Genomic DNA, 10,091 nt, shown 5'->3' with positions numbered 1-10,091 from the left:
TTAGGCATGGAACGTTTTGCTCTGGAGATGCACAGGATCGGCTGATCCATTCATCCCAATAGGGGAAAGGGGAAAGGGGAAAGCCCATATCTCGGGACCCCCTGACCCAATGTTCACAAAACTTGGGGGGTATCTTAAGAACACTGGTCTGAAACTCTGCTCAAAGTTTGGGATCTGCACCCCCAAAAATGCGCCCCCTGCAGCCATGGAAAGAGAAAAGGGGGGAGGCGATATTTCTGCCCCCACTGAACCCATCTTTACAAAACTTGGGTAGTATCTTAAGAATAATTGACTGAAGCTATGCTAAAAGTCTGGGGGCTATATCCCCAAAAAAGCGCCCCCTGCAGCCACATAAATGGAAAAAGAGGGGGGAGGGAAAAGGGCGAGACCCCCTGACCCAATGTTTACAAAACTTGGGGGGTATCTTAAGAACACTGGTCTGAAACTCCGCTCAAAGTTTGGGATCTGTACCCCCAAAAATGCGCCCCCTGCAGCCATGGAAAGAAAAAAGGGGGAGCCCATATCTCGGGACCCCCTGACCCAATGTTTACAAAACTTGGGGGGTATCTTAAGAAGCTTCATCTGAAGCTCCAGTGAAAGTTTTGTGTCTGTACCCCAAAAAATACGCCCCCTGCAGCCACAGAAAGGAGCAAATGTGCACAAGCACCCCACACACACACACGAGGATTTCGCTCTCTCTCTCTCTCTCCCTGGCCGGGCCGCACATCAGCTGATTCCTCCAGTACTCAATCCTGACTGATTGGCCAGAAGAAGACCCAGCTTGCCCACCGATTGGCCGGGGGAGGAGAATGCTGCTTACTGACGGTTATGCTGCTTACTGATGGCCGAATTTGCCGAATTTATTTGCGAACTCCCGAACTCGCTGAATTCGGCCCCCCCGGTTGCCCGCCAGTTTTGAGTTCGGTTCCTCCCGAACTAAAAACCACCGAATCAGGGGAAATTCGGCTTATTTTCAGTTCGGGCCGAACCGAATTGACAGCCCTAGTCAGCTCAGTTCTTGTCTAGTGGTGAAGGCTCTGCAGACCCAACCCTCTCCAGCATGTCTCTTTCAAAGGCCCCTGTTTGTGCTTGAACCCTTGTACTCTGATGATGTTCAGCAATACTTTGGTGGGCTCTCTGGGATGTCTGACAAGCAGGGCTGAGTGAATCAGTTTTCAAGGATGGCCACCTTTGTGGCCACGGGCAGCAGTCGGGGGAGGCGGGGTGCTGGCTCTGGGGGTTCAACTCTGGAGGTGTTATTTCACCCTGGCTTGTTTCTCCCCAGGCTGGGCAACGTGTTCAGCCATGCTAGTTGAGTTTTACATGGCTGTCCTTCTTCTCATTGGTTCCTGGGTCTGCGCTGAAGGCCCCGAATGGTGTATCGCTCTCTTCACAGTTCTTAGTGTACAAACCATCTGTTCTCCTTCTGAGATTCTTGGGTACTCCAATCCAAATGGGAGTGGCATCCCTTTTGGCGCCCCTGTTCTTTGGGGCACCTCTTAACACCCAACCTCACTGCATTTTGGAGCCTGTCCTTGTGACTTTGTTCAGTGGGACTGCATGTGAAGTGAAGCCATCCAATTTCTGTCTCTGCCTCTTGACGACAAGGGTTGCCAGCTCGGGGTTGGGAAATACCTGGAGATTTTGGGGGTGGAGCCTGATGAAGACAGGGTTTGGGGAGGAGGAGGGACTTCAGTGGGGTATAATGCCATAGAGTCCAGTTTCCAAAGCAGACATTTTCTCCAGGGGAACTGATCTCTGTCGCTTGGAGATCAATTGTAATGGTGGGAGATCTCCAGCCACCACCTGGAGGTTGGCAACCCTGTTGATGACACGTGGACAACTGTTTCATGCTGCTCTTGTAGCATGGAGGCAGATTCACAGGGGAGGATTTTGCTGATTTTCTGCACTCTCCAGCCAAAGGGGGAGGGGGACACATTTAATTTTCCAAGTGAGAAGAAACCAGAATTGGCAGGGCGATGAAAGCTACTCCTTGTTCATCAGAGACTGCTTCGGAAACCCTGGAGAGTAAATAACAAGCAAGCATTAAAATATTTGTTTAAAATAATTTCGTCGGTGTCCCTTTAGATTTAAGCATGAGGCATCAGCTGTCATTCTCTGGGGTTCTTTGCAGGCCTCCCTGTCAGGTGGCTGAGAATATACAGCTGCTCGCTCGACAGAGGTAATGAATTCTGAGACAGGTGGTGTTTCTTGATTATACGGCATTATAATTGTAGACCTTTTCTTGCGACGTCCTTGACAGTTCACTTTTATATCTGGGATGGCGTGCAGATTAACTGATTTTGTTTGCACCTCATCTAACCAAAAAATGGAATCACCTGCTAACTAGAAAACCGGAGAACTGAAGGGAAAAAATGGTGGTTACAGTGGGAGGTTGATAGCGGTCTGTCAGGAATGGTTCAGTCCCAGAGATTGTTGCCATGTTCCCAGCACATCTGTGGTTAGGTGTAAGAGGAATTCCGCTAGCATGAGGTCACATGAACACATGAAGCTGCCTTATATTGAATCAGACCCTTGGTCCATCAAAGTCAGTATTGTCTACTCTGCCCGGCAGCAGCTCTCCAGGGTCTCAGGTAGAGGTCTTTCACTTTCTACTTGCCTAGTCCCTTTAACTGGAGCTGCTGGGGATTGACCCTGGGACCTTCTGCATGCTCTACCACTCAGCCACAGCCCCTCCGAGTGGTGGCACTCGGTATCTGTGTTGACTTCCTATTCCATTAGGTGAATAGTCACAAGGTTTTGACCGATGTGGAAACAGTAGAAAGGAGCTACTCTGTGGAAGCTCACTGGCGGAGAATACGGTTTGCATGCTTATATGAGGCAGGTCCTTGGAACATAAGAAAGGCCATGCTTGATCATACCAAGGTCCATCAAATCCAGCAGTCTGTCCACACAGTGGCCAACCAGGTGCCTCTACGATGCCCACAAGCAAGATGGATGCAGCAGCATTATCCTGCCTGTGTTCCAAAGCACCTAATATAATAGGCATGCTCCTCTGATCCTGGAGAGAATAGGTATGCATCATGGCTATTAGCCATTTTGACTAGTAGCTGTGAATAGCCCTCTCCTCCAGGGACATGTCCACTCCCCTCTTCAAGCCTTCCAAGTTGGCAGCCATCACCACATCCTGGGGCAGGGAGTTCTACAATTTTACACTGTGTTGTGTGAAGAAATACTTCCTTTTATCTGTTTTGAATCTCTCACCCTCCAGCTTCAGCAGATGACCCTGCGCTCTAGTATTATGAGAGAGGGAGAAAAGCTTCTCCCAGTCCACTCTCTCCAAACCATGCATAATTTTATAGGCCTCTATCATGTCTCCCCTTAACCACCTTCTTTCCAAGCTAAACAGCCCTAAGCGTTCTAACCTCCCATGCCCTATTCAAATTCCATTGGGGTTTTGTAACAGATCTGTCAGTTGGATTGTATGTGATAATATGCACGATAATCTAGAAGTCATAAAACAGAGATTATTTAAAAGAGAAGGCATGGGTACTTGTTAGATAATTTCTCGTTTCCCCTTTTTGAGTTCTTGTCCCTCCTGTTAGTTTGGTTCGCTCTCTTACTGGGCTCATTCTATTTTTATATTTACAGCTGCAGGTTACACTGTGAATGAAATGCATCCTTGACAATGTATGATCATTATTATGTTCCATATACTTTCTATTGCATAAATGTATTTTCACAGTGACAGCATTTTATTTTATTCCACCCTTTTCTTTTCCCTTTTCTTGTTCTTGGGGAAGAATTTGGCAGGTGTTGTTAGAGTATTGATATTGAAATCCATTTGTTGGCTTCGAATGGTAAACAAAGACACTGTTTCTCTGCAGAGAAAGGCATTCTTGCTTGCTCTCCTTTTCCCCAGCTTGTCGGATGAGCCGTCTTTTCGGTTGTAAAAAGTAAAATGCCAGGGGTGGGAGAAGGTGTTCCAAAGCCAGGGAACTGCCCCCGAAAAGGCCCTGTCCCTTGTGACAATGTGCATTGCTTCAGAAGCTTTGGGGAGAGAGACATGAAGAGGGTTCGGAGATGAAGACCACAATGTCTGGGCATGACTGTGGTGGAGGGGGAGGAAAAGGTGTTCTCTTAAGTGCCCAGGTGTTAGGTAGTCATATGCTACAACAGGAGTCCTGACGTAGTGTCTATGGGCCCCATGGTGCCTGCTGGCACTTTTCCTGGTGGCCACCAAGTGTTTTTAGAAAGCTGGTGGGGTCAGATAGGTCTTTTGCCCATTAGGGCTTCTGGCTGGCCATTGGAGATCTGATTGGCTGTGCAGATTTATTTTTTTAAAAAATTGCTTTTAGCAGCAGCGGCCACCATAGCATGAGGATCTTCACTGTGTGACTGAAGATAAGCTGTGTGTATGGAAGAATAGTAGAATCATAGAGTTGGAAGGGGCCATCTAGTCCAACCCCTTGCTCAATGCAGAATCAGCCTAGGGCATCCCTGACAAGTGCTTGTCCAGCCTCTGCTTAAAGACTGCCAGTGAGGGGGAGCTCACCACCTCCCTAGGTAGCTGATTCCACTGTCAAACAACTCTTATTGTAATTCCCCCCCCCAATATCCAGCCGGTACCTCTCCACCCTCAATTTAAACCTGTTATTGTGAGTCCTATCCTCTGGTGCCTCTGGTGCCTCCCTGCCCTTCTCTAAGTGACAGCCCTTCAAATACTTCAAGAGAGCCATCCTGTCCCCCCTCAACCTCCTCTTTTCCAGAGTAAACATTCCCAACTCCCTCAGACTTTCTTCATAGGGGTTGGTTTCCAGGCCCCCGATCATCCTCGTCGCTCTCCTCTGCACCCACTCAATTCACATCTTTTTGATGTGAGGCCTCCAGAACTGCACACAATATTCCAGGTGCAAGAAAATGTTTTTAAACAATGTTTTTAAACAATACGTTCATTTAAATCATAGAATCATAGAGTTGGAAGGGACCACCAGGGTCATCTAGTCCAACCCCCTGCACAATGCAGGAAATTTACAACCACCCTCCCCCCACACCCCCAGTGACCCCCACTACATGCCCAGAAGATGACCAAGATGCTTTCCCTCTCATCATCTGCTTAAGGTTATAGAATCAGAATTGCTGACAGATGACCATCTAACCTCTGCTTAAAAACTTCAAGGGAAGGAGAGCTTACCACCTCCCGAGGAAGCCTGTTCCACTGAGGAACCGCTCTGTCAGAAAATTCTTCCTAATGTCTAGACGGAAACTCTTTTGATTTAATTTCAACCCGTTGTTTCTGTTCCGATCTTCTGGGGCAACAGAAAATAACTTGGCACCCTCCTCTATGTGACAGCCCTTCAAGTACTTGAAGATGGTTATCATATCCCCTCTCAGTCTTCTCCTCTTCAGGCTAAACATACCCAGCTCCTTCAACCTTTCCTCATAGGACTTGGTCACCAGACCCCTCACCATCTTTGTTGCCCTCCTCTGGACATGTTCCAGCTTGTCTACATCTTTCTTAAATTGCGGTGCCCAAAACTGAACACAGTACTCTAGGTGGCATCTTGTTAAACTTCACTCCCTGACATTTTGCGGTTGGCTCCACCTCCTGCGGTAGCCATTTTGCAGCTGACTCTACGTCCTATGGCAGCTATTTTGTGGTTGTGCCCCTCCAAAGGAGACTGCAGGCTCGAAAAGGTTGGGGTCAGCTGAGCCAAAGCTCTTGCAGGACTATACCACTTTCAGTAATGGGCAACATCAGATTATTGATAATAAGTAAGCCAAGAAAATGTAGGAAATGCCTTAGGCATATAATGTCGCCATATTCCAGCCAAGTTGTTTCTCCAAGGGGAGGTGGGGGTGGGCATGAGACATCATAGTTAACAACCTCCCTCCCTTGTCTGAGCACCTCTCAGTTTCTCTGGTTTGCTATCCATCCCTTTAAAAAAAAGAACAGAACAAAACATCCACTCTTGCTCCCATTAATATTTCATTGCATAGCCCAGTAGACATGTTTAAAAAAAGAATAACAACACAGCCACAAATTACATCTTGGCATCAGTGTGATATTCCAGCACATGTGAACTGCAGAAGAATTACTTTCCAAAAATTCCCCGGAAACAACAACTCTCTAATAGCATAAACCTGTGTCTGGAAGAATTTTTTTAAAAAGCACTTTCCAACAGTTTAACTAGATTTTTAACACATCCTGAAGCAACTTATTAGCGGCGCCTTCACCCTTTTATATTCTCCAATAACAACCTGCTTGTCTTCATCTCGTTGTACGGTGCTACAAATGGTCAGTTCCAGGTAGTATGGCCTGCGGGACATGCAATCTTATGGGCTCATACTGGCTCATTAGGTATTTGCTCACTTCTGAAACTTACACAACTCAGCTGCTTGTAGCAAATGAGTTTTTAACGCAGAAATTAAAGCACTTTTTTTCCTGAATGTAAGTATAACTGAACAACTGGAACTGCTGGTAAATTTTGTGGTTTTATACCAGTGGTTAAGAGTGGTGGACTCTGATCTGGAGAACCAGGTTTGATTCTCCACTCCTCCACGTGAGCAGCGGAGGCTAATCTGGAGGACTGGGATTGTTTCCCTATGGCTACACACTTCCTCTTCTTCTTCCTCTTCTTCCTCTTCCACTACCACTACCACAACCTGGTTTTCTCCTTGTCTCCCCTGTCTCCAATGGCATCCACAGTTTAATGACCATCTCCGCCTTCAGGGCTTAGGCCCAGTACATCGTCTGAAACTAGGGTTGCCAACTCTGGCTTGGGAAACTGAAATTTGGGGGTGGAGCCTGGGGAGGGGAGGGAGCTCAGCTGGGTATAATGCCATGGAGTCCACCATCCAAAGTTGCCTGTTTCTCCCAGGAAACTGATCTCTGTTGTATGGATTTCCGTGTAATTCTAGGAAATCTCCAGGCCCTACCTGGAGGTTGGCAACCATATCTGAACACACTTTACTGTAAACAGTCCAGGTCTATATTTTGATCATGTGAATACGCAGGTGTCTAAGGCATTACATCTCACCCATAAGAAAAGTCGTCTAAACTTATGGATTTCTAACCAGGGGAAATACTCTGGCAAGGAGAAAATTCTCTTGAAGGATATCTGGAAGAAGAGAGGCGAACATTTACGGTTTTCATCCTTAAACACTAAGGACCAATCCTCATTTATGATCTTATTTTGTAATTGCTTACAGCTTGCTTTCCGAGTACTATTCCTTGCAACTTTCAGGAGAGCCAGCGTGGTTTAGTGGTTAAGAGCGGTGGTTTAGCACGGTGGTGTCTGACCTGGAGAACAGGGTTTGATTCCCCACTCCTCCACATGAGCAGCAGAGGCTAATCTGGTGAACTGGATTTGTTTCCCTGCTCCTACACATGAAGCCAGCTGGGTGACCTTGGGCTAGTCACACTCTCTCAGCCCCACCTACCTCACAGGGTGTGGGGAGGGGAAGGGAAGGCGAATGTAAGCCAGTTTGAGTCTCCCATAAGTGGTAGAGAAAGTCGGCATATAAAAACCAACTCTTGTTCTTCAGTCACTCTATTGGGAGGGAAAATCTTTTGTCTAAAGTGTGAAATGTTAGATGAACAGCCAATGGCTGTTAAATCTAAGGGAAGGAACATACAGGTGTGGGGCATATTCCCGTTGTTGCTACCTCTTTTCATAATTTCTTTTTAGGCTATTTCAGTCTGTTGTGATCACCAGCAGGTACAACAAGAGACAAGGAATAATTCTCTTCCTTCCCCAGAACCCACCCTCTTCAGTCTCCACCCCGCAAATCTCCAGGAATTTCCCAATCTACAACTGGCAACCCTACAGGATCAAGATCCTAACTTTGAATGGGGGGTGAGGAGGGAGAGATCTCTTTGGCATTATCAGTGTAATCTGTTATGGTTATTTTCTCAGGGTACTGTAAGCATATTTACAATTTGCTTGTCTTTCTGGATATCTGTATTTATTTTGGCAGATTTTCTCTTTATTGGCTTGGAAATTCTTACGCTCATCTTGGTTTTGCCGTCCCTACCAGTTTATGAGACACCGAACCCATAAATGTTACTGCTTGAATACAAAGCTGGAAATTTCTTGCTATTTCCAGGTAATTTTTTTACGTTTTGTGTATTACTGTAATTTGAATACTAATTTACCATTTACAACCAATTTGCCTTTGATTGAATGCAACCTTTGACTTTTATTTTCTAATCTGCTTTCCGAGAGATCTGTGACATCTAAGTAGCATGGGAGATACAAATGCACATCATAACGTATTCATATATTACCGAAGAGAATAAGTGTTCTGTAGCTGTTGTCTGTTGAGGGAGGTAACATGATATATAGGGTTGCCAGGTCCCTCCTCACCACTGGTGGGAGGTTTTTTTTGGGCAGAGCCTGAGGGGGCAGGGTTTGGGGAGGGGAGGAACTTCAATGCCATAGAGTCCAATTGCCAAAGTGGCCATTTTCTCGAGATGAACTGATCTCTATCAGCTGGAGATCAGTTGTAATAGCAGGAGATCTCCAACCTGGAGGTTGGCAACCCTAGTTACCTACCAATCTATGGAGAGACAAATAGAGAAGAGAGAAAAAAATAGGACATAGGAGCATAGTCGATTTGTAAGAACACAAGAAGGGCCCTGCTGGATCAGACCAATGGTCCATCTAGTCCAGCATCCTGTTTTACACAGCGGCCAACCAGTTGATGTGGAGGGCCAAACCAACGGGACGTAGAGGCCGAGGCCTCCCCTGCTGCTGCTGCCTCCGAGCACTGGTATTCAGCAGTTTGCTGTCTGCAGATATGGAAGCTCCCTGCAGTTACCATGGCTAAGTAGCCATTGATGGACATTGCCTTTAGGGGAACTGATCTCTGTTGCCTGGAGAGGAGCTGAAATTCCAAGGAATACCCAAGTCCCCTGGAAGGAGGGGGAGAGGCTGTGGCTCAGTGGTAGAGCATCTGCTTGTCATGCAGAAGGTCCCAGGTTCAATCCCCGGCATCTCCAGTTAAAGAGACTAGGCAAGTAGGTGATGTGAAAGACCCCTGCCTGAGACCCTGGAGAGCCGCTGCCGGTCTGAGTAGACAAGACTGACTTTGATGGACCCAAGGGTCTGATACAGTAGAAGGCAGCTTCATGTGTTCCCACCTGGTGGCTGACATCCTTACTTTCGAGAGTCAAAGCTGCTACTGGATTTGAATCTAGCTCATTGAGTAAAGAAGTATATACTAATCCAGCTTGTTGAGTAAAGAAGTATTTACTAAATACTTACTAGTATTGAGTGAAGAAGTATTTACTAACACCCTAATGTGTAATACTATTAAAAAGGGATCCGTTTTGGGATGCCCACGTTCCTTGGCTGAGAAAGACAGAAAGCAAGTCTGGGCCATTTTGGAGGTGGCCAGCAGATGTCTCTATTAGACTCAGATGCATCATCCAAGAGTGTCTGTTTCCCGGTTTCAGCAGCGTTCTGTCCCTGGCGAGGCCTTTTTGCACACACATTTCACATTTCAGTTTGGATTCTGCTCTCAGCAGAAGGCTGGGTTTCCCCCCACCCACCTTCTGGCCAAAAAAAGCCTCACAATTGTGACAATAAAGTGTGCATTTGTAGGAGAATTGGCATTCCCTGATATAAGGGCCTGAGGTTCAGTTAAAGATGTCATGATGAGCTGATGGGAGGAAGGAGGAGAAGAGTTGGTTTTTATATGCCGACTTTCTCTACCACTTAAGGAAGAATCAGACCGGCTTACAATCGCCTTCCCTTCTACTCCCCACAACAGACACCCTGTGAGGGAGGTGGGGCTGAGAGAGCTGAGACATGCCCAAGGTCACCCAGCTGGCTTCATGTGAAGGGGTGGGGAAACCAACCCAGTTCACCAGATTAGCCTCCGCCACTCATGTGGAGGAGTGGGGAATCGAACCCAGTTCTCCTGATCAGAGTCCACTGCTCCAAACCACTGCTCTTAACCACTACACCATGTTGGCTGTGCAGGCTTTGCAGTGATGGAGAGACTATCTGAAGACCAGTTGAAATGTCCTGAAAGTAAAGCAGTGTGATGAAAGCAGGCTTATTGTAGGGTTGCCAACCTCCAGGTGGAGGCTGGAGAGCTCCTGGGATTACAAATGATCTTCA

General features: G+C 46.9%; 1 non-coding gene across 1 annotated transcript; it reads left to right on the top strand.

The window, feature by feature from the left end:
* Positions 1-8,890: 8,890 nt before the first annotated feature.
* On the top strand, positions 8,891-8,965 carry TRNAD-GUC (transfer RNA aspartic acid (anticodon GUC)). The gene has a single exon. It is a non-coding gene; the product is annotated as a tRNA-Asp (tRNA).
* Positions 8,966-10,091: the final 1,126 nt, after the last annotated feature.

The sequence above is a fragment of the Euleptes europaea genome, chromosome 17, assembly GCF_029931775.1.
Source record: "Euleptes europaea isolate rEulEur1 chromosome 17, rEulEur1.hap1, whole genome shotgun sequence".
Lineage (NCBI taxonomy): Eukaryota > Metazoa > Chordata > Lepidosauria > Squamata > Sphaerodactylidae > Euleptes > Euleptes europaea.
The sequence above is the reverse complement of the archived record's forward strand: the minus strand, read 5'-3'. Positions and strand labels throughout refer to the sequence as shown.